At 31.5% G+C, this 25,354-nt stretch overlaps 1 long non-coding RNA gene and 1 pseudogene across 1 annotated transcript in view; both read right to left on the bottom strand.

Annotated features, from left to right (window-relative positions):
* Nucleotides 1–25,354, bottom strand: part of LOC144377548 (uncharacterized) — a 175,949-nt gene that overhangs the window by 66,779 nt on the left and 83,816 nt on the right. The gene's annotated exons all lie outside the window — the stretch shown is intronic.
* LOC144378229 (U1 spliceosomal RNA) lies at nt 8,229–8,378 on the bottom strand (annotated as a pseudogene).

Genomic DNA, 25,354 nt, shown 5'->3' with positions numbered 1-25,354 from the left:
AAATATTAGAATTAGGTAATACATAGTTAAGTTTTATTTAGAAAAGATCACAAACTTATAGATAAATGAAGTAAAGAGATTTTTTAAAAATTCTGAACAATTTGAGAGGAAATTACCCAAATGATGTTTCAGTATTTTATATAATTTTCCACATCTGAGAATATTATTTTATATACCCCAATAGAAATATAAAATTTTAGACTTTGATATATTCTTTGTAATTCATACACACATCATTCAACTTTCACCAATTTTCTTAAAAAAAATTCATACCTAAATAAACTATTCTAGCATTCCTCATTGAATTCATTGTTATGATCCATTAGATTCTATGATTTTGATCTTACATCATTTCTTTATAGTAAAGATCTTGACACTTGACCAACTATTTTGAATGAAATTTCTGAACTATGTTTCTTTGATATTTCTTATTGAGAAATATATATCTGGTGTACCAGGCAAGTTGAGTAGAATAAACATGGGGAGATCACCTGAAAGAGAACACAGAATCAATTATTTGATACACTTGCCAAAGATAGATGCAATTTGCCAGCTTTTCATTAAAAAATTCTGCATCTATATTCATCAGGAATGTCAGAATGAAGTTTTCTTTCTTTGATGTGTCTTTGTCCGATATTGTTTTCAGGGTGATACTACTTTCTTAGAATGAGTTTGGAAGTGTTCCCTACTTTTCTATTTTGAGTAATAATTGGAGCAGGATTAGTGTCAGTTCTTCTTTGAGGGTCTGGTAGAACTCAGCTGAGAATCTGTCTTGTCTAAGGGCTGTGCTTTTTTGGTAAGCTTTTGATGGTTTATTTAATTTTATTGCTTGAAATTAATCTGTTTAAATTTTCTATGTCCTCCTGGTTCAATTTGAATAGGTCAAATGTCTTCAGAAATTTGTTGATGTCTTCAAACTTTTCTGTCAGAGAATAAAAATTTCAAAATAATTTTGAATTATCCTCTGTATTTCAATGTAGTTTGTAGTGATATTTACTTTCTCAGCACAGATTTTAGTAACCTTAGATTTCCCCCTCTTTGTCTTGGTTAGCTTGGCTAAGAGTTTGTCAATTTTATTGTATTTTTTCAAAGAAGTAACTTTTTGTTTCATTAATATTTTTGAGACTTTGTTTCAAATGTAATGATTTTGGCTTTGATTTTAATTATTTCATGTATTCTACTGCTTTTGGTGTTGATTTGTTCATTCTTCAGGGCCTTGGGATGTAGTATTAGGTTATTTATTTATTTTGATACATTATGCTGTTATAACTTTCACCTCTAAGTATTAATTTTTATCATACCTGACTTATTCTTCTATATATTGTTTATTTAATAGAAATTATTTAGTCTCCAGATGTTAGAATGCCTTCTAAATTTTATTTTATTATTTATTTCTAATTTTATTCCATTATTATCTGATATAATTCAAGGGATTATACCTATCTGTATTTGCTAATAGTTGCTTTGTGGCTTAAGATATGGTGTATTTTAGAAAATAATCCATATGCTGTTGAGAAGAAAATGTATTCAGCCATTGGTGGATGAAATATTTTATACATGTTTATTAAGTCTACACTATTAATTGTATTTTTTAGTTCTATGGCCTCTACTTTAGTTTTTGTTAGAAAGATCCATTCAGTGATGAGAGTGAGGTGTGTTAAAGTCACCCAGTATAATTGTGTTATGGTCCATTTGATTCTTCATGTTGTCATTGTTGTTTGATGTATATAAGTGCTCCATTCTTTCCAGCATAAATATTTTGCTTTTACTTTTACATTCAATGTTATTATTGAGAGATAATTTTTATTCCATGTCATTTTCATTTCTGTCTAGTTTTCTGTCTAGTTTTGAATTATTTTTCTTTTTGATTGACTATTTTTCTAGTGCAGGTCCTCCCTTTGCAGGTTTTCAATTATTTTTTTTTTGTTTTTATTCATAAAATATTTTATTGAGTATGTTTTGTAGGGCAGGCTTTCTAGTTGTAAATTATTTTAACTTTTGTTTATCATAGAAGTTTTTTATTTAATTGTCAACTCTGAAACTTAATATTGCTGGGCATAGTATACTTTGTTGGAAGTGATCTTCTTTCAGAGATTGGTTATATTATTCTAAGACATCCTAGCCTTGAGGGTCTGTCTGGGTTGAGAAATCAGCTGAGATCCTAAAAGGTTTACCTGAAAATGTACCTGTTGTTTTTATCTGGCAGCCTTCAAAATTCTATTCTAGTTCTTTGTTAGGTATTTTCATAATAATATGACTTGGTGTGTGTTTGTTTTAATTGTTTTTTTATATATTTAGGGTCCTATTTGCTTCCTGCATTTGATTTTCCTTTACTTTCTTAAGGCTTGTAAAATTTTCTGATACTATTTCATTTAAAATATTGTTCTTTTCTTTAGTTTGTCTCTTTGAGCTTTCACATATCCTGATGAATCTTATATTTGGTTTTCTAATGTTAGCCATATGTTCTGGAAATTCTGTTCATGGGGTCTTAGCATCTTTTCTCTTTAGCCAACTTTATTTTCAAGATCATATATTTTGTCTTCATTTCCTGAAACTTTATCTTCCAAGTGGTCTATTCTATTGTTGATGCTTTCTTTTTAATACTTAATTTAGTTGTTTTATTTCTTCATTTCAAGGATTTCCACTTGATTATTTTTTTTCAGAATCTCTATTTCTTTATTGAAGTGGCCTCTCACTTCTGTATTTTCTATCTAATTTCATTCATTACATTATCCTTTACCTTGCAGATCAGTTTAATGATGAAATTATAGACTTTTTCTCTGACATTTTTTCCTCTGTGGTACTGATACATTCTGTTATTGATGTATATTTGTTTGTTTGAAGTGTTTTATTTCTTTGCATTTTCTTGTTATTTGTGTGTCTACCCTTCTACTAATATGGATGATTCAGTAGAGCTTCTACCCTATAAAATTATAGTGTCCCTGAACATTTCCAGTACTCACAATTTAGGGGGAGACAATAACAACAGCCAATGCAAATAACATACAGCATTAAATCAAATAGCTCTTGTTGTGACATCCACAATGTCAATATTCATAATAAAAAGAAATGAAGTGATCAGTAATTCCCTACAGTCAAAACATTAAGTTTGCAAATGGGTTTACAATTTCAAATGGTGAAGAGAGACAAAACAGAAAAAATATGAATTATGTGATGATTATGAGGAAGTAGGAGAGAAAAATAAAAGTAAAATAAAATTAAAAAAATAAAATTAAAGCAAAAAATCATAAAATAATAACAAACAAAAACCCAACTTATCTTTCAAAAGACTGAGTCCTAAAAAGTAACTTCTTTCAAAAAAAGCTAGAATGTAAAAAATACATATATGTATTACTGTCCATTGAACAATTCAGCTCACAATTAAAGAGAGAAAAGAAAAGAGAAAAAAAAAACATTCTCAATGAAAAGTTAAAGAAATTTTTTCCTTTGGAGTTCAAAAATGGTTCCACTTCCCTTCCCCACAGTATTTGATAAGGTGGGCTGGAGTGTGTTGTCTCCTCCACTCTCAGCATAAGGTCACTGGAGTGTTCTGTGAGAGGAAATCCTAAAGCACTGGAGGTGGGGTTTAGGCCTAGGTAGACTCCAGATGCTTCATTGAATGCCAATTGGTTTTAAGATTTTAAATCAGCCACCTCCAAGGCCCAGCAGTTGCCAGTCCATGCTGGGATACAGCACCACAGGGATCTGCCCTGGGTTCCCCTTATGCAGTGGAGGAGCCAATCCTTGGAACCCTCAGTCACCAATGGACCCTGCACTTCCTGGACTCTGGGGTTTAATCTCCCAACTCTATCACTCCCCCTCCCACACCTTTCAAATTCCTGGCCTGGCTTGTCTCTTCCAGCCTGTCCTGTGAGCCACAGAACTCAAGGGGAAAGGAGGAACTATGCCAATTACCCCGTGTAAACCTCTCTCTGACTCCGATTTTCTCCTGGTAACTTGGGCACCTTCTATGTTGTGCAGTGTGGGTTTTCAGGCCTATATTTTGAGCCAACTGGGGATTGCCAGGAATTGAATACCACAGTTGTCAGTCCCTGTGGCAATGCTGCAAAATGGCTCTTTCCTCTGTCCTCCCCAGGCAGCTGGGAGAGATGTGGCCTCCTTCCCACCCAAAGATATTGTGCCTCAAACCTTTCAGGTTATTTTGGCATTGTCTTTCATATCTTATCTCTGTACCCAGACATACCATAGGCCTCCTAAAAAGGTGGGTTCCTTTAATTCCTTTATCCCTCCTCTTTGTTTGAGGGGGGTAGTGCTCTGACTGACAACAGTGGGGCAGTGGTAGTGGCATGGGAAATTTCTCCCTTATTTTATTATATCCATCTTCCCGAGTTCCAATCTGCTTTGAATGTCCTGTATTAATTCCCAGTAAAGTCACCCCTTTTTAAAATTCACCCACCTTACTGAGAATGTGCCTATGGTTTTTCTTTGTTTCAGGCTATGGAGCAGCTGGGTAAGCCACTTCCTGTATTCTGCCATCTTGATTAAGCGCCCCCCCCCCAATTCTGGGGTTCTTACAATGAATGTTTCTATGAATACTGGCACAGAAATTATTGTGTGAATATGTTTTAATTTGAATTTAATTGAACTAGTGGATCATATAGTAAGTGTAAATTAAATTTTATAAGAAATAGCCAAATTGTTTCCAAGAAATATAGTACAATTTTGGATTCCATCCATTAGTGAATGAATATTCCAGATAGTCTGCATACTGTGCAATGACGGGCAATGTTTCCTTTTGAAAGTTAGCTATTCTTCTGTTTGCATAAGTGTATTTTATAGAACTTTAAGCTTGAATTTTATAAAGACTTAGAAAATTTTAATAAGATCATGAAATAGAATTAGTTTATAAAAGAATCCAAATTTTTTATTTATTTTATCTCTTTCCTATCTAGTGTGTTTACTGCTTTAAGACATGTTGTGATTGGTTTTAGCATAGATCCTTATGAACAGAAAATAATGTTACGTCTCACAATATTTCCTCAACAAAACATTAGTTAATTTTATAAATAAAAAGGATTTTATTAGTTACAAATCTATACTTAAATAATAAGTGTTGGAACATTAGTTTAATATTGAACTACTGAACAAATATCGCACTAAAAACTTAATATACAGCCATTACTCAGTTCTACAAGATATTGTTGATGTATTTTTCATGATGTAAGCCAGCATTACTGGCGTGTAGAAACATAGCTTTTAGGGTTATTTATGTAATTTTAATAACTGTAACATAATTGTATGTATTTGAATTGCTTGTTATGCACTTGGTTCAGATGTAACACAGCTCTTTAGAAACTTAAAATATAAACTTTTATATGATTCTTATGAGGAGTTGACCCTTGAGTCATGTATTCATACAAATTGATAATAATATAATAAGTATGAAACCTATTGAATGAAAGAGAAATTCACCAACTGTCAAACAATTTTCTTTTCCATGTCATTAAAAAAATGTTCTTAAACCTACGGAATATGTAGGAAAGAATTTTGAATATTGACATGTGATTATGTCTATTCTAATGATTTTCTCTTACACACTTTCAAAATAAATTATTTAGTACATTTTTGTAATGCAACTCAGATTGATTTAAGATTGTTGCTGAACCCATCACTATGAATTTACCCATTCTTTTAGCATTCACTTTCTCTTAAAAAAACTATCTTATTTTTATGTTTACATTGTCTTATGAAATTTTGCATAAAGAGATTGACTTTATTTGACCTCAGAAATGTTTAGATTTTTTTTTCCCAGTATAAAATTACAGACAGAATTTGGCTTCAGTTTTATGGTATATCTCAGGAGAGTGGGACTCCTGAAAGGATGCTGAAATCCAGAGAATTACAGAAGGGTCATTATTATTTGTTTTGTTTTAGTTAAACATAATATGGCAGTATAGCATATTACTTCAGAAAAAATAACTAGAGAAACTACAAATGCCTAGTCTACATATATTATCAAATATATTTAGCCAAGCTATTTCTACTGACTCTACTCGAATCAGTAACAGAATTCCTTTAGGCTCAAGTGAACTCCATGGATTGCTGCAATATTTGTGCTACACAGTCTGTATATTATGGTCAGTGTTTGGTATGTGTTAACTCATGTGAGCATATGCTTGCATGCATTATGTTTTTTTCAGAGATCCTTGAGAAAGATTCTCTCAAACAGGAATAGTATGCATTTTTATCAGCTTGCTTAGAAAAATATTCCCACACAATTTATTTTCATTTTGTTTCTCTCAAGTTGAGGTGCATGTTCCAGGTTGAGAAAAGAAACAGGGGACAAAAATTTCCTTGAATTGATAGACATGGCATTTGTGAAAGTAGGTAGATAGAATATTTTTAAAAATGAACTAGAAAGAAGATAGGTGAGATGTAAAAGCTGGAACTAATGTTATCATCCCAATCTGTTATCTGAGCTCTCAAGTTAAACATAGTATTGCAATGTCAGCATTTCCCCAGGAAAGTAGAACGCTATAAATATCCACTGCTTGGAAGCGTTATTTGACCTATAAAGAATCACCATCCCAACTGTGCTTGCTGCAGAAATTGGATAATGGTTGTTTGCAAAGTGGCAAGCTCTCTTTACATTCTGGCTGAGCAGAGAAGAAAAGCTCATGCAAAAAGGCAGCAAAATATGTTATGAATTTTGAAGTTGGGATGGACATTTTTTTATGACACATTTCCAAGAATTACCAGTTTTAATCCAGCCTCCTGAACACTGTTTTAGCAGAAACTGTGGCATTTCGTTTCCAAACAGTAATAAAATTCTAGTTAGATGGTGTAATTTTTCATAAAGTTTATAATTGTGATTGATGAAAACACACTATTTGCTGTTTCAAAGCATGTGTTCATGTCTTAGTGCTAAAGATTTATAAGTGTTTGGAATATCATAAAACACAATTTTATGTGTTTGAAAATTAATAGGCTTATCTTCATTTTAGTTTGGTTTGTGTTCTGTTTTTGGACTGTCAGGAAAATGCTAATCACACAAATCCTGTAGTATTTTACCCATTGCAGAAAATGTCTTAGATTTCTTTAAAATATGGAAACATTCCTTTTCACATTTTTCACAGAACTTAATGTTTTCATTAGACATCAGTCTAAGAACCACAGATTTATTTACAGGTTACTTACTATGCTCACTTCAAAAATGATCCCCTGCCAATCTCTGTAGTAGCACTGTGACTACTGCTACCCAAATTTTGATATTAATTTATTTAATTCTATCAAACCTAAGAACATTATGCCCTATGTGCTTTTAAACAAAAGATCACTGTATTCGAACATTTGTTATTATTTTTATGCAACAATATTTTATAATAAAAGACAAAATACAAATACAAAATTGTCATTCAAAAATGTCATGATTTCTCCATAGATATCAGGATAAACCAAGAAAATATTGTATTTCTAATCAATAAAATGATGATATAGCTATAGAAATACTATATGGTAAAATGAAAATTATTCTTAATATCACAGCTAAGTTAAATTCTATTCTTACATTGAAATAATTAATACCAATGTTCTTATAATAAAATTTACAAAATTAGGTCATTTGCTAGCATTGACTGTGTGTCTCTTTCCCCACCTCCTCTACCAGGGGTATAATCAGCTTTTGCAATATGGAGAACAAAATGCAATACTGTATTATTTTGATGATTTTTTTAATGAAAATGATACTCAAAGATGACCTGTTGTGATCATTCCTCATAATTAAGTAACTCTTCATTGTTTGCATCATTGATGTTAGCAAAGTTTCTAGCAGGTTTTCTCATTTCCATTCTTGCTCACCTACACTTCACATCCCTAGGAGGGATATTAACATCTAATTTAGACTATTATTATTACCTGTGATCTTTCCAAAATGTATCATATTACTTAAAATAAGTTCTTGCCCTTTTTCCCTAACTCAAAACTCCGCCTACTTCCTCAATGTGCTTTTACACATTTTTTCTTCTAGTTCATCAATATTGCATTGCCATTCTTTCAGTTACATATTTGCCTTTACTTTTTCTCAAAACAAATTCTATGCCATCAGAAAAGTCTTCTTATCTTCCTTGGCTAAAAGACACAAGCCTCATTTGGGCACTCTTGAATATACTTCACAATTTAATTTCTTCTTAAAATACAATATGTAATTATTTATTATATGATTTTGTGCCTCCTCAGTCTGATAATATAAAATTCCTAAATGTAGACATTAAAAAAATGCCAATGCAGTCTCCCACAACCACAAATTAGGCAGTTGAGTTTCCCACATTTGGGGAAATCCTAGGGGTCAGCATATCCAGAGTGCCTCACATGTGAAAACCACCTTTGTGGTCATGATCTGTCCCCTACCAGGTAAGTATATAATAGTAGACATTTAGTTACCTGTTGATCTTTTGAAAGAGGACAGGTAAATATTACAATAGCATACGAACTGTAGTCAGAAATGGAAAGGAAAAGGTCTTTGGCAGAAAAACAAAAAAAGTAAACAAAATAAAACAAAACAAAACAAAAATAGTACCCATTTTGCTCATACCCAGACTTTCCTTGCACTTCATTACAAGCATTCACCTATATTGCCTATATTATATTTTATTTCAAAAATTGAAATAAAAATGCAAATTTTTCAAATTCCCAAACTGAAAATGCCAATTACTCAGCAATTCTTTTCAGGACAATCAGGAAAAAAAAATGTCTTCTATTAAACATCTGAAACTTTATATTTATCTTTGTTTATACACAGTATTATTTACATGAATTTAATTATTTGTGCATGTGAATATTGCAAATTGTACCATATATCAACAGTGTTAAAGGAAGAGTCATAATCACGTTCAAATCCTGCCTCACAGCATGAATTCAAAGAAGCTAAATGCAATCTCCTATCATTCTTCCTCTGCACAGAGCACCAAAAATAGCTTTCTTTTTTTGGGTCAGACATATTATACTGTGTGAGAAACACCACAGAATCAGGGAGTAAAAATGGAGGATAAGCCCAAGCTTCCTATAGTCTCTGGTCACATAGGACAAATATTGTCATGTGACCCCTGCCATTGGCAGAGAATTCTTGCCGGTCTCCTGGAGACTGTGTGGAAATCATTAAGCACTCTGTTATCAATAAAGTATACTGACAAGGTTAACATTGTCTCAGAACAAAGTTTATAAGGCAGCATTATTAATTTGTGAATTCAATTCTTGAATAGTGGATATTATTACACAGGCATAAAGCTTATATTTTGCTGAGGGCCATTACCAAGTAGGAATGACGCATCGAAATTTCCTTGCCAAGCGTACCCCATGCTGCTTAGAGGACATTCGATGGGACATTGCATGCATGCTTTAATAAGGTGACCTTGCTCAAGGACCAAGGCGGATCCGGGTTTAGAGCTGATCAGGTTTGAGGAAGTAACGGGCTCCTTGAGTTTAAGGCATTGCCAGTTTAAGACAATGGGTTTTAGGGAAGTTGGAGATTGAAGATTATTGCTGGGATTAGGGTGTTCCTGCTGCTTGTTCCCATTGAGTTCTCATGAGATTAAAATGGGATTTGGAGATAGCCTCCTGGAGTAGGTGAATTGTGCGGGAGACGGGAGAACGCGATTGCCCCTGGACCTGTGTGGAGGCGGTGTGAGAGTGGGAATAAAGAATTGCTGTTTGAACCTACAAAGGTGTGTGGTGGCTCGTGATTCTGGTGCCAAGCTGAGACCTTGGCAATATTTTATAAGAAAAACAAAGTATAAACAAGTCAATAAATGAAATTTTTAAAAAAGGTTATTTTAGAATGTAGGCATCACTGAAAATATAGAATACTGTATCCCTGGAACTGGGTAGCTCCAGGACATGAACATGATGATCAGGAAGACACATTAAAGGACAAAGAGTTTGAGTGAAAATCTAAATAACAACCCAAAATTAACAATATGAAGATTTGGGCCATAAATTTCTAGGCAGCATGTATAGAAAATCCATAGGCCATATAAAGGAAAATTTATATCCCCACTTGCTTCACGTTCCCATCCCTTTATTGAATAGCATCAAGCAAATCTAAAGACTCCATTGAGCTTACTTGCAAAGTTCAGTACTATTTCAGTTCTGTTACTCTACAGGATGTAAAACTGAGAAACAGGCAGATCAGTCTTCATTTTCAAAGAAGCATTGCTTGTTACTGCCAATCCCGATTAATAATAATAATAATAATAATAATAATTAGTTACTATCTAGCTCCCAGGGTTTTTCTCAAATGAAAGGATATGTTGGTCAGCCCAAGTGAAAAATAGATAGTTTTTTAGGAATAGTAACAATCATTTATGAATCAAAATCAAGTGACTATGAAAATGTGAAATTAAGTAGATTAAATATGCTCCTATTAGTTTGCTTAGTTAATTTTTACTAGGTCAAAGAAAGACACACAATTTGCAGTGAAGTATCTTCAGTTTGAATAATTAATATATAAAAGTTTACTGTCATCTTTTATGGATTTTAATATCCATGCACTAGTCTCATTTTAACCTATTTGCTAAATGCTTCTTAATATTCTGTGTAGATGTTGTTTTTTTCCTTCCTTAGGGATACAGAAAAACAACAGTGTTATCTTAAATTCAATATCCTAAGTTCATGGAATACATATATTTAGAAGAAGTTTAATGTTATTTAGCTGAGCATGTTAATTGTACTTATGAGAGTGGGGGACCAGTGTAGTTGCACATTTAAATAATGTGCTCTATGGCTTTTTATGGTACTTGTTCTCTATCAATTTTAATGTTATGATAGATTGCATTATTCTTTATAGTTATCTAGTCTTTCTTGTAGGTACAAACAGGCAGGTACTGCATACTTTAGTGTGTATTACATGTCACAGGAAGCAGCCTGTACTAGGGTGCTACCAGGATTATACTTTCTGATCATTGTGATATTTTCTTATTGAAGTCAACCTTGACAACAAAATGCAAGTATACATGACATACTTTGTGTTATTTCATCCTCTTTCCATTCTTGTTTACTCAGTCTCAATAATAATGTGACCCATCTGGACTAGCCCTTTCATCTTGAGTCCTAGAATAGGGCTTTGTAAATGACACAGAAAAACATAAAACACAAAGAAGAAATAACTCTTATGTGTAATACACTGAGATCTAGGTATGGCTTCTTTCTCCAGAAACATTTGATAAAAATTGACTAATATGAATATACATAGGAAATGAATATTTTTGCCTACTTAATATCTGATGTTTTTAAGATGCTGAAATATTAGGCAACTTTCCTGTTTATCTACACTTTATAGGAGAAACAGATTATAAAAAGTGAGAATGTTTTTTTTTAAAGATCACCTTTGAGCATTGTAGGATTCACGGATATAATCTATAATATTGTGTTCTTGAATCTGGGCAATTCTAGAACTTGTATGTGGTAACCAGGAAGCCACTTTAAGGGGACATGGAGTTTAAGTAAAAATCTGAGTAACAAGTAAACATTAACACTATGAAGATCTGGGCCCTAAGTTTCTAGGCAGTGTATACATTGACAATCCATAGACCAGGAAGCAGGGCTGGGACCTACAAGAATGGAATGTGGTGAGCTGTGAAGGCGATGGTAGAAAACCTTTAGAGTTATAGTGCCAGGTTGCATGAAGCCTTGTGATCTTAGAGTAGTGCACATTTTAATCTATTCTAAGGGGAATCTACAACTGTCAAGCCTCACTGAAAGTATGCTTTTAGTACATTATAAAAAGTATCCACATCTTGACACCATTATTTTATTCCATTGGCTTTTGATTCCTGAACTGATTGCATGAGTTAATTTCATTATACTTTGTCCCTCATTCCTTAGGCTATCCTAAACATATTGATACATCCGCCCTTCTGACAATATCTCTCTGTGACTTAAAACTACTTCTAAGTCTCACCTTACCATGAGGGGACTTCTCTGGTGTCAGTTTCCATGGTAATAAATCTAAAGAATTCTGTCCTTGCCTTCTGAGGAGAAGGTACACAATCTATTGTGTTTTCTTAGCATTTCAATATAATGTTCTCAGTCGACATTTTGATTTTATTCATAAAGATATTCTATATTTAGATAAAGGAGAATTAGTACCTAAGATAGTTTGAATATTCATTATTTAAAACCTAGCAGGCATCATCTCTGTTTTTTGGATATGGTCATATAAACTTAAAATATTGTGACTCTATCATGTTCTTTAAAAAAATTAGTTTCTGTTAGAATAGGACAAAAAATAGTTGAAATTAAGATAAAAATTGCCCAGTCACTTGATAAAAATCTTTTTAGCCACAAATACCTGGACATGGAATAAACAAAACAAAAATAAATATATGAAACCCTATATATGTAGTCTTCAACAATTTATTTTATACCTCTAACATCGATTCTCTCTGCAAATAATATGAATCATCTAATATTTGTGGCATTCAAGAATAGGTGTCCTAAAAGGTAGAAATATAAGGTCAGATTATATTTATGTGGAAAAGTGAGATTTGTCTAGTAGATTGTTTTACATGAAGCAAAACATATTGTACGGAAATTGGGAAGCATATTTGATTCTGAGCTCACTAGTAGTTTCTAAGTGTCAAGACTATTACATGTCTTGCATGATCACAAATAGAGGTAAAAAGTTTAACACAGGCTTAGTATTATTTTAAATTTTTATTAAACAAGTATACTGCTTTTTATTTTCTTTTTTTCTTTTTCTGGTCTATTCTAGTACTTTTTTTGTTTGTTTGTTTGTTTCAGTTTTGAGAAGCAAACAAAAGAAGTTATGCCAGAGAAGTGCTCTATCACTGAGCTATAACCACTCCCTAAAACTGATTTTTATTGTACTTAATATCTTAATAACAGAATTCACCATATTTTAATTTTTATTTCATGTGAAAATATAAATGGAGACTAAAATAATACTGAATTTTCAAATATATTTTGGCTATAAAATATATGTTAGTTAGCAGATCTAGTATGTTTGCCCAAATATGTAAAAAAAAAAATCTCTAAAAATTTTCAGTAATTAGGTGTAAAATTGAAGAGAAATTTCCATCTAGTGTCTGGCCTTAATGAGGATGTACTATTCACAGTATGGCCTAGTCTTCTGGCTAAATCCTCCTGCTGGCAAGAAATGTAGCACAGTCTGTAGATATTCTTAAATTAGAATGTCTAAGTGCTGGTAGGAATTATTCAGTATTTGGCAACTGGTACTTCATGGATTTGACTCTTTTCAGCTTAATTTGCGATATTTCAAATCATTAGATGTCCTTTACTCCTATATTTTATTTACCTTTAGAAATTTTACCTGAAATGCCTCTTACATGCAATTATTATTTCTGAGGCATAAATACATTTCCTAAAGTTTATAATGAAAATTTATATGCTGAGCATGGACAAAGTGACATAAACTCTAAACATCTCAGTGATCAGTGTCACACCCAGGAAACCAAGTTCATTGAAGAGAAATTTGATTTGATTTGGATAAGGAGAAAACTCCTGTTATTATCTGTAAAAACATTTTTGCTAGGTTTTTTGCCCTCCTGCTGAAGATGAGCTTGGTAATTAATTATTTGAGGAAGGAAGAGGATTACTGTAAGCAGATAAGAAACTAAAAATCTATTCAGTTCTTAGCTGGTGGATAATGGAAACCTTTTTTTAGATAAATGGTTCTGATGGATTATGTCTACATTAGAAACATTATGTAAACATTTTAGTTAGATGCTTTTAAATTCTTCATGGGAAAAGAGAGCATTTTAATGTAATATACAACTTAATTTTTAACTAATTCAAAATCTGTACTTCTAACTTATTTTGCTGAAAGATATGAATGCAAATTCTAACTTCATAACTAAAATACTTTTGAACATATGCAAATTGTGAGGCATTTAAAATAATGTTTATAATACTGACATCATAGGTAACCATAAAGTTCTAGTGAGATGTAAAATATATAAGTGCATAATCACATGAAATGAGCATTCAGTAAAATTTAGCTCCTATTCATAATAACAATAATAAAGACAAGTACTAAAGCAATCAATATATGAATAACAAATAAATTCTATTTGGGGTAAAGTCTTATAGAGCTGTTCAACTTGAAAGAAAATTCTAATTTATAGATGGAAAGGATATTTTCTATGTAACATCTAGATATATATTTCACAAATAAAGTTGTTGTTCTGCTTATAATTTCTTTGGAAAAAGACTGTTAAAAGAGTTGTTTCTCTGAAACACTTTGGGATACAGTTTTATGATTTTAATTAAATAGAAGTATGCAGATAAAGAGCAATCTCTTTTTCAAAATGTACAAGGGAACTTGATCAGGGAATAATACAAGTGTTCAACAATATTTTCCATGGTCACATTATGTGTAAAATGGAACAGAAATATGATGTGACAGTCTATATCATATCATATACTGAGATATATTCAGTGGATAATAAGAAGGGAGCTCCAGTCCTGGTCTGCATTGATATATATTTCATTCTGTGATTTGCTTTTCATTAGTCGTCATGACTTTGGTAGACAACTCTAATACAGTTTCTAAAACTTAAATTTAAAAAAAAACACAATATGAAGGAAGAGTTGTGATATGCATCTCTATGACATTTAATCAAGGGTTTTATTTCACTATTTCTTACTTTAAAATATTGTAAAAGTAATTCTCCAAAGTTAGAACTCAATCTAGAAACAGTATGCTGACAATTAACATCTGAGAAACTATAATACATGTAACATTGATGACATGCAAAATTATTTCATGTCATATTGATGAGTCATTTATTTGACAAATAATTTTATGTTTCAGGCTTATTAAAACAACGAGAATATGAGATCAATCAATGACTTAATATATTATTCTTTGGATAAAATCAAAAAGAAAGAAAATTGAATTGATTTAAAAACCATTAATAGAAAAATTATCACATAAATATTAGCATGGGTGTACTGACAAGGCAAACTTTGCCAAGGTATAAGGGGAAGACTGGATTTTGAGAAATATTATCCAGATGTACTATTTCTTAAATATTTTGAAAATTGTGGAAATAATTTTGAGAAACCAAAAATCATTTTACTTTATTTTGTTATATTAGAAAAAATAAATTCAGTTAAAAATCTAATCACATTATGTTTTCATAATTTTTAAATTATAACTATTGTAAATTCACAATTGTGAGACATTTAGGGGTATTGTAAAATAATTTCATATTGGTTTTAAGACTAATCTTCAAATTACTTTTTTTCCCCAAATCTTACTTGACATAATCACAGAAAACACATTTATGGTGCATCTTTAAATCCATTGTGTTTTGACCATAGTACTTCCTTCTCATAATCATAGAAAAAAAATGTCTGTCATATATGAAATCACAAATATTTTGCCCATAAAACTGAATCCTTCTTTAGAAACTTATTCTGGAACCATATTTTATTTCAATCAGTCTGTAAAAAAAAGACAGTAATTGTTTAGCAAAAATGCTCAACCAGTTCTTTAGAAAAATATTGCCATTTATAATAGTTATGAGGTTTACATTGTTATTTTATCCCTTACTTTTTTATTTGTTTTTTTTTTGCTTTTAAGATAAACAATCTTTATATTTATGCCAGTGTATGTATTTCAAATTCTGGTCCCTAAAATACCTGCAGTAGGATCATCTGGGTGATATTTAAATTCAGTTTCATAAATTGTTCCTACTCTGCTAAACCAAAACTTTTATGGAGAAGGCCTGGGATTCTTACAATTTTTTCAGTGGGTTCTAAATTATAGTGAAAACAAAGCTTGAGAATCAGGAAGATCTAGAGAATATTCTAATTAGATGATCACTATAATGATAGTTGACATCAGGTTCTTTCTCCACATCTCCCCTTCTTCCTGGTAAAGTTACTATTTATATAAAATGACACAATTTGCAGCTGCTTATGTACATATTCGGGTATATTTTCTATATGAGAAATTTTGCCTTTCCCACTGTTTGCATTTGGTCAAAATCTGGAAATGAATATCTTTATCTCATTGAGACAGAGTCCAGTGGGAAAGAAATGGCACACACAAATTGGAAACTTTCAAAGAGTTTATTTGCAAAAAAATAATTTCAAAATCTTGGATGATATATAGCAGAATCATAATAGTGCTTGAACTTGAAGTTAGTATCATTGCATTTGTGACACGATAGAAGGGAAGAAGAAGATTAGAGCCCTAAAGAAAAAAGCATTTTGTAGAATTAGCCATACTGGGAGAAGCAATGACCTTTTGTTCAGAGTTATAGCAATCACTAGGCAGGATGGCAAAGTGGTAAGTAGGGGACTACCAACTTTGACCTTCTTCTTCTAAAACCCATCAGTCCTGTGCTATGATTCTCTAATGGCTAACCCAACAGGAACTCAGGAGACATATAAACTCAGGATAGAGAAGGGAAACTCTGGAGGACCTTATAATCATGATACTAATCCTGAATATATGAAGATATCATTGCTGTATAATCTATGTGGCTTTGTGATAATAATATTGTGGAATACTGTTTTGTTATTGTGATGATTTGTGGTTAATACAGTTTTCCAGAAATTTGTATGCATTTGTGTTTAAATCTATATCTGCATGTTAAGTACATTTTGTGTATATCCAAGAATAACTGAAAAAAGGCTAAAAATAGAACAAAATGTGCTCTTAAACATTGCTATCTTATTGCCACCTGTTTTAAACCTCATAATTTTGTTTTTATTTTCTTACTGTGCTTAACTTCTCTGATTAATTCTAAACTTTGCATCTCATCTAATTATTTTGTTTTCTTCACATTTACATGATCATACAATCAAAATACATGATGCATATAGTCTACATTGGTTTCTTTCTGAATCTCACACACACACACACACACACACACACACACAGAGTATGTGTTTATCCAAGTGACTGATTTGGTATTCTTATTTGAGTACAAATGTCACACATTAGACAAATTGGTAATTATTTCCAATAACATTTAACTTTTCCAAATAGATGGAAGATCACTATAGATGCATTTCAATTTTGATTAAATGACTGAAAAATTAACTTTTGACAATGGCTTTATTTTGACATTGTCCCTTGTATCTATTTCTATTATTTGTTTACAGAATACCTAACATAACTTACCTGATTCAAATTTAATCACCTTGTGTTACTAAATGATATGAATCAGCTTTCTGCAATTAGAGTAGAAAACTAAGATGGCATTAGCTTTAAAACCAGCAGGTATAAGTAATTTTTCTATTGCTTCAAATGGAGAACCAGTAAATTCCTTAGATTATTGCTACTTGCTCTTAGCTTATGATTGGATCATCTCTGTTACTTTTCTGGCAACTAATTCACCTAACTGTAAGCTGCAGCTCTACCAAGGAATCAACTCTGTCATTTTAAAGTCTAGGCATGCAATGAATTCAGCTTTTTTTTTTTTTTTTTTTTTTTACTCTTATCAATTCCCAAAGTATAAGAACTTGAGTTGTCAGACGAACAAGAGATAATAAGGGAGAATTTTGAAATATCCATCCCAGGAGATATTTAAAAATAGCATTGATTTATAGAAACCCCTCATGCAGATATACCCTTGCTTAAAAATATAGATATTAATTTTCATTGTTTTTATGTCTACATTTTAGTCAGTATTTTAGAAAAAAAATGAAAAGTAGTAATAGAGAAAAGCAATAATTAAACATATATTAGGGAAAACCCATTGAATTGATGTCACATTTGCTTGATAGATATTGAGATAACACTATTAAATTAAAATATATTTTAGAATTTGAGATTACCCTGAAATAAGCATGTTATGTTATAGTTCTGAATAATTTCATTCTACTTATTTTTAGGTATTGATATCTTCATGAATTGATCTTGGACTGTGCTCAGATTTCTCAGAGGAAAAGTTTGAAAAATATATTTTTGAAATAAAATGTTAACAGAACTGATGAAATTACACTGAGAAGTGATGCTTTTAAATATTGTTCCACTCATTTACATGTTTATTTAAACATTTAAAAATATGTAATTTAATAAAAATTCAAGTAATTTTCATTGAATTTGATAGAAACTAGAACAGGTCACTGCAATCTTGGTTGTAGCATAGATCTCCTGGACTTTGGAACTAAAATGAGGCCCAAGGATGAGAGCTTGACTTTCCAATAATGATTGAAAGACCAACCAACAAACTCTGAGCACACAGAACTGTGCAATGAATATTTCTACTTAAAATGGCATTGCTTTGGACACTAACAAAATATTAGGGAAATATCTTGTAAGACAGACATGTGTCTAGTTCTAACAGATGGTAAACTATGCCATAAATCTGAGTATGATTTTTGAATTTTGAATAACAAATAATATTAAATAAAAGTTAAATAATTAAATTTCAAAAATTGGTGTGTATTCAAGATTTCAGTTTATGATAATGTTAATGAGTAAAGGATGTCTTTTATATTGTAGTTGATGCCACTGAAACATTACCAACCAGTGAGAAATACTGCAATGTGTGTTTGTGTATTTGTGTGTGTGTGTGTGTATGTGTGTGTGTGTGTGTGTTGAAAGTCCTCCTTCATTTTTCATAAACATCTAGAAGAATCTATTATTTGGGTAAAATAGTAAGGTATAAGATTTCACTATTAATGAATGTAGAATGAAAAGTCATTTCTAATTCATAGAAAAAATTCAGACCACTTAAAGAAAAATTAGATAAATTTGACTAGATATTCAAAATTTTGAATGTCAATAAATACCAGTATATAAGTTAAAAAGAATTGTGAAACATTAAATAAAAATATTTGTAAAATCTGTGACAGAATAGATTTTATATTTTAAAATATTTCATGTAGAGTTTAATTAATAAGAGAAAAGGTAAAGTTTACACTATAAATTGAACTGTGAAAATTTAAATGATGTTCATTAAAAAAAAGAGAGAAGCCGATCTTGAATGACTAAGTAAATATTGTAAAACGTGCATGGTAGAGTTGTTTAAAATATGTTCCTCTGAGTACTCAACATAATCAACATAAGAAGTGGAAGATAAATGTATTTGAAGCATTCTTTTTGCCCCTTTCTGGAAACCATCCCTCTCCTACACCAGAGTTAACCATGGTCATAATTTTGTTTACCTTTTGAGTTTTCTTCATGAGTCTTAATTCCACTTTTGCAATGCTAATCTGTAGCAAAAATGTATTAATTCTCTACATGGATGTTATAACTAGTAAACTAAGCATGTTTATATTTGAGGAATTATAAATTGAATAGACTTTTCACAAGCATAAACAAGTTCTTGGCATTATTATAGTATCACATAAAGAGTAGTTTCACAATCTTAAAAAAAATTGCTTATGCTCAACCTATTCTTTCTACCTAGCCCTTAACTACTGGTCACTAGTGACTTTTATACTGTCTTCATTATGTTCCATATTTTTAGATTATCATTTGTTGGGACTCATAGAATGGAAAACCTTCCCAGGAGATTTTTTTCACTTAGCAATATAAACTTAAGGTTCATCTATGTTTTTCGGTGACTTTATAACTCATTCTTTTTATTATAGAATAACAGTACATTGTATGGAGATATAATTTATTTACTTACTTCCTGAAGATATCTTGGTTGTTTCTAAGTTTTTACAATGGGGAATAAAACTACAAATATTCCTGGATTTTTGCTTATTTGGGTAAAGACCACGGAGCATACCTTAAGAATATTTCGGCTGCTATAATGTAAATATCATACAATTGGTAACTTATAAAAATATTGAGTTATTTTTTTCTAAAACAATGTTCCAATTACACAAGTGTGGTAGTTAAATTTCCATCACTGTGATGAAATTTCTGAGACAAACAATTTATTAAAAAGAAAAGTTTATTTTGACTCATGATTTCATAGGTTTCAGTTCATGGTCAGTTGACTCCATTGCTGTTGTGCCCATGGTGAGGCTGACCTCAGAGTGGAGAATATGCACAAGAGGTGGCTGCTCACTTCATGGAAGCCAGGAAACAATAAAAAGAGAAAGATGGAGAGGTCAGAGTCTCGATACATCCTTAAGGGCGCTTCCATAATGACCTCACTTCCTTCCACCAGGTCCCACTTCCTAAAGGTTGCACCATCTCCCCAATAGCACTACAAGATGGCAAACAATACTTTACTATATGGTCTTTGAGGACATTTCAAATTAAAACCATTTTAGCTTGTTTTAAAAGAAATAAAATTGGATTTTAGTTTGCTACATCAACAATGGTGAAATTCATGACAAAACCTACATCACAGACTTAAGATTTATATAATATCACCCAATCGTATACATGAACATATCCAGATATTATGGAAAAACTATATCCAATAATTAAGATGCTATTCAGTTGTTCTTTAAAAATTCATATCTAATTTAAATATTATCAACAATTCTAGATGATAAAAACCTGCTATGTTCAATAATGAAAATGTGTAAGAGAGCGAATTAGGAATTTTTCATTCGGGCCACGATGGAGAATAGTGATAGATTTATACTTCTGCTCTAAACAACTAGGGAAACAAGAAAAATATATTCAGCCATCAATACCTGAATTCATAAATAGGTAACAAAGGCCTGTAAAACTGAAGAAAATGGAATAAAAGATGATAAATTCTATGATTCCAAGTATCTAATTTATGGAAGATATTTTCAGAAGAGCTACAATTTAGCTAGCAGATAATTGGAGAGGTGGGAGATTCAGGAGGAGGTGCTCTTAAATCTAAAGAGTGGTATACTAGATTCTTTAGCTGAATACTGATTTGAGCATGATGGTAAAGTAACTAATACTCAGGAAAGAATTACTGTGAACCTATATTATAGAGCTCTTAGAGAGATAAGTTTGTGTTGGTACAAGTTAGATGGAATGATGCTGTAAAGCGTAGGGCATAAGGTAAAGCAATCTAGAGGTATCTCTTTAGTAGGACAGCTAAATTTAACCTCAAAGTTTCTCTGGATCTACACTAAGCAATGTTTATAAACAAGACTGGAAAGAATTCTGTAGCTTGAAATTAACTTAGATTACATGCTATTTCAATAAATTGTAACAAAATCTCAGTATCAAAAATACAAAATTTAAAATGTTTACAACCTGTCAAATATATTAGTCATAAAGAAGCAGGAAGTTATGCCTTTTAACCTAGAGAAAAAAAATATTTCTCTGAAAATCTGGAAATGGAAATTGATGTAATTATTGTAAACAGGGAAAAATGTTCAAGTAATTAGGGGAAAATGTGACTACAATGAAGAGAAAAGCAGATGATATAAAGATGTTACAAAATGTACTCCAGTGTCCTTATTGACTGTTCATTATTATAATTGATAAAAAGGAAGTATCCTCTTTAAAATTGTGCAGAGCACTCCCAGGCACATACTCACCCTGCTGAGTTGTTTATCTACAAATAACAGGAGAGATCCGCTGTCCCAGGTGTCCCTGACTCAGTCAGGCTAGGTGAGGACCCATAGCAATTCCCTAGCAACCACCAATCTGCATGAGACAGGGAAAATATCTGGGATGCCAGGTGACCCTCCCAGTAGTTTATGGTGGTTGATAACATGTTGGGAAACCATGTAGTTCAGCATGTACTCCCCTTGTGGCTTAAACCAATGAGTTCAAATGAATCCCCCTCTTGTACTAACCAATCACCCTACCCAACTTGTTTCCAACAGTGAATGTGCTAATCATGTTTTAGAGTTGTTTTATGATTTTCCCGCGGTGTGTGATGATTTGCTAAGAGATGCTATGATGTACGTGAAGTCCCTGCCTTCCCCAAAGAGTGTATAAAACTGCTGCAAAACCTGGGCTCGAGGCCTCTCAGAATCACCAGTTGCTGTGTGCACAGAGGACCAAGCTAGCTTGCAATAAACTCCTCTTTGGTGAAAGAAAGAAAGACAGAAAGAAAGAAAGACAGAAAGAAAGAAAGAAAGAAAGAAAGAAAGAAAGAAAGAAAGAAAGAAAGAAAGAAAGAAAGAAAGAAAGAAAGAGAGAAAGAGGGAGGGAGGGAGGGAGGGAGGGAGGGAGGGAGGGAGGGAGGAAGGAAGGAAGGAAGGAAGGAAGGAAGAAAGAAAGAAAAAATTGTGCATGTGTCTAATTTTTGTAATTCACAATTCTATGAGCTTTGTTACATAGATAAGTAGATAAATGCTCTTTGTTATTTCCATATATATTTAAGATAGTGTTATGGTTCAGATATGTGTTATCCCCCCAAAGCTATGTGTAAGATGATGTAAGAAAGCTTACAGGTGAAATGTTTAGGTTATGAGATCCTCAACATAATCATTAACTGTAGGCAGGTAGGGTATACCTGAAGGAGGTGGATCAATGGGAAGCTGAGTTGGAGTATATATTTTGTCCCTGTGCGTGACAGCCATGATGTTCTGCCTCATTTCAGGCCCTTAAGAATGAAGCCAGATGTATATGAACTGAGACCTATGAAAACATGAGCCCTAGATAAACCTCTCCTCCTCTAATTGTCTTGACAGATCTTTTTGGTCACAGCCATGTAAAAGCTGACTAAAGCACATTGCTAAATCCTCTTACTTGACAACATTATAATAAAGAACTCATGGTCTTCATTCCTCATGAGATTCTTTGCTTTGTAATCAGTTATTTTAATATTAATATAGACCCTTCAAATACTTTTTTAACATTACCAGATCACATATTTTGTTTAATATTAAGAAGTTATGTTTTCTCATCCTTTTATTTGCCATCAATTTTTCTTTATATTTATTATTTTTTAAGCTTCATATAGTTGTTTCTTGATCTTTGTGAACCCAATCTGTAAAACAGTATTCTTTTTGATGTGGTTGTTAGGCCACTTATAGTTAATATAAACATTGATATGGTTAGGTATATATTTCCATCTTAGTATTGTTTTCTACTTGTCCTAGCTTTTTTTTTTAGTATTGTTTGTTTTTGTCTTATTTTATATTGTAATTAAAACAACATATGAGTAGGTAAGTTATCAGAACTTATAAGAGAGATTACCAACATTACAACATTATATATTCAATTGTATAAAAAGTTGCTGCTCAATGGTACCAGGCTTCAATAAGATACATAATAACTATTATAATATCTTAAAAGGTATAGTATATAATTAGTATTATAGTATAATTTATAGGAAAATGTTTTTTAAAAGGTGTAATATTAAGCTTATACTGCAATACCAAATCTATACATCCTCATATTCAATTTTAAGTAAATATATGCCACATTTTTAGTTTCTGATGATAAGTATATATAAAAATATGTACTTCCATATGTTTACAGAATTAATGAGTTCAATTTAAATGAATTATATACACATAAATTACAACAAAAATATTATAGCAAATAAGACTTTAAAATGGACAATATATTTGAACCTGCATAATATCAAATATAAATATGACAAAAAAATAATGTTACCTTAGATTAGGTAAAGGGAAGTGAAAGGAGGGGAAGGCAGGGGATGTAGGGTTAAGAAAAATAGTAGAATGAAACAGACATTATTACTGTATGTATGTATGTGACTGTATGACCAATGTGACTCTACAATATATATATATATATATATATACTCAGAAAAATGAAAAATTATATCCCATCTATGTATGATACATCGAAGTATATAAGTGCATCTGCTGTCATGTATAACTAATTAAAACAAATTTAAAAGTATGACAAATACACATTTGAAAATATCTGTCAATAGGAAAAAGGAAATAAACACTACAATGTAATTCCATTATGTACCTATTAGAATAAAATTTAAAATGAAAGACAGTGTAAGAATGAGAATCCTTAGTTTTTTCCTACTTTTTAAACCCCATTTTATCTATTTGGACATTCTAATTAGCAAGCTGAGAGAATTACCTCTATAATTACAAATAGAATTTGCACCAGTGATACAGGTCAAACTTAAGAGAGGCTTAAATTTAAAATGTATCAAGAGGCATTGATAGCTCATATCTCTGAAGAAAGGCTGGTAAACTCTACACATCAACTCCATATTTAATTACTTGTCTTTTTTTTAAGGGGAGGGGAGAGAGAGAGAGAGAGAGAGAGAGAGAGAGAGAGAGAGAGAGAGAGAGAGAGAGAGAGAATTTTAATATTTTTAACCCCAGCAGCATGCATGCCAGGCGAGCACGCTACCACTTGAGCCACATCCCCAGCCCCAAATTACTTGTCCTTTGATTTAATAAATGCATTTGAATGTCCAGTATGTTCTAGATGGTGTTTCACAACCAAGCATAAATCGGTAAATAGGACAGACCACTCCTGATCATATTGAGGATCTATTTTAGTATGGTGAAAGAAATTATAAAGATGACATAAAGGAAAATATAAGGTCTGACAATAATAATAAACAAGAGTCAAGCAGGAGTAGGTTAAATGGGGAAATGCACTGTTGACCAAAGGTTTATGGGAAAGTTGTGCTGAGAAGATAGAATTTGAAGGATAACCAGGAGAGGAACTCAACAGGACAGATGTCTTGTAATGTACACAAAATGCTTACTATTGAGAAATATCAATAAAAAAAGGAATAACAACTCATAAAAATTGTCATTGCTCTATTAGAAATGTGGAAATTGAGTATTTGATTTTAACAGCACTAATAAAATTTAATTTGTGTATGTTATATGTTCAAGTTGCAGATTGAGAATAGTCTTCAACTACCATCTCACCCTTCAGGTGTAGACTGTTAAATATTTTAGTGGACTTCCTACTCTCATCTTAGAATGGTAATTCTCCATAATTACTATTAATATGAATTTATTCTGAGGGCAAAGAGAGCAAATTCCCATGTGGGGATATTTAAAGTCTCTAATTTGTAAGTTCAAGTAGGTGGTTAAAATGTTTAACTATTCCATTAAACTGTTATAACCTAAGGCAACCTAAGGCAAGTTGTTCTAAAAAAAAAAAAAAAAACATTGAATGGAACTTAGTACTAAGATAAAGGTAGTCATATTTCACTGGATGCACATGATAAATAGTTTTCAAAATTAAGAATAACTTCTGTTAGTTCTGAGCCCAGATGGAACTGTAGAATTGCATGATATTCCATTTATAATTCCAGAAGAAATATATCTATAAGTATGTAATTTCATTATATTTTAACATAACTGTATGCATTATAAAATTCTGTGTATTATTTACTAATTGGCTCTATTTTGAATTTATGAGGATGTAATCTATAATTCTTATACATTACAATTTACTATGGGTCTCATGAAAATTATTTCTCAGACTAGTTTAGTATCTGCTATATTTATACATTTCAATTATATATTTAAAATTAATACTAATTTTCAGATAAATAGACTATGATTTTTAGAAAGAAAATCATTTTTAATT

The sequence above is a fragment of the Ictidomys tridecemlineatus genome, chromosome 5 (genome assembly GCF_052094955.1).
Source record: "Ictidomys tridecemlineatus isolate mIctTri1 chromosome 5, mIctTri1.hap1, whole genome shotgun sequence".
In the NCBI taxonomy this organism is placed as follows: domain Eukaryota; kingdom Metazoa; phylum Chordata; class Mammalia; order Rodentia; family Sciuridae; genus Ictidomys; species Ictidomys tridecemlineatus.
This window is presented reverse-complemented; position numbering and strand designations above follow the sequence as displayed.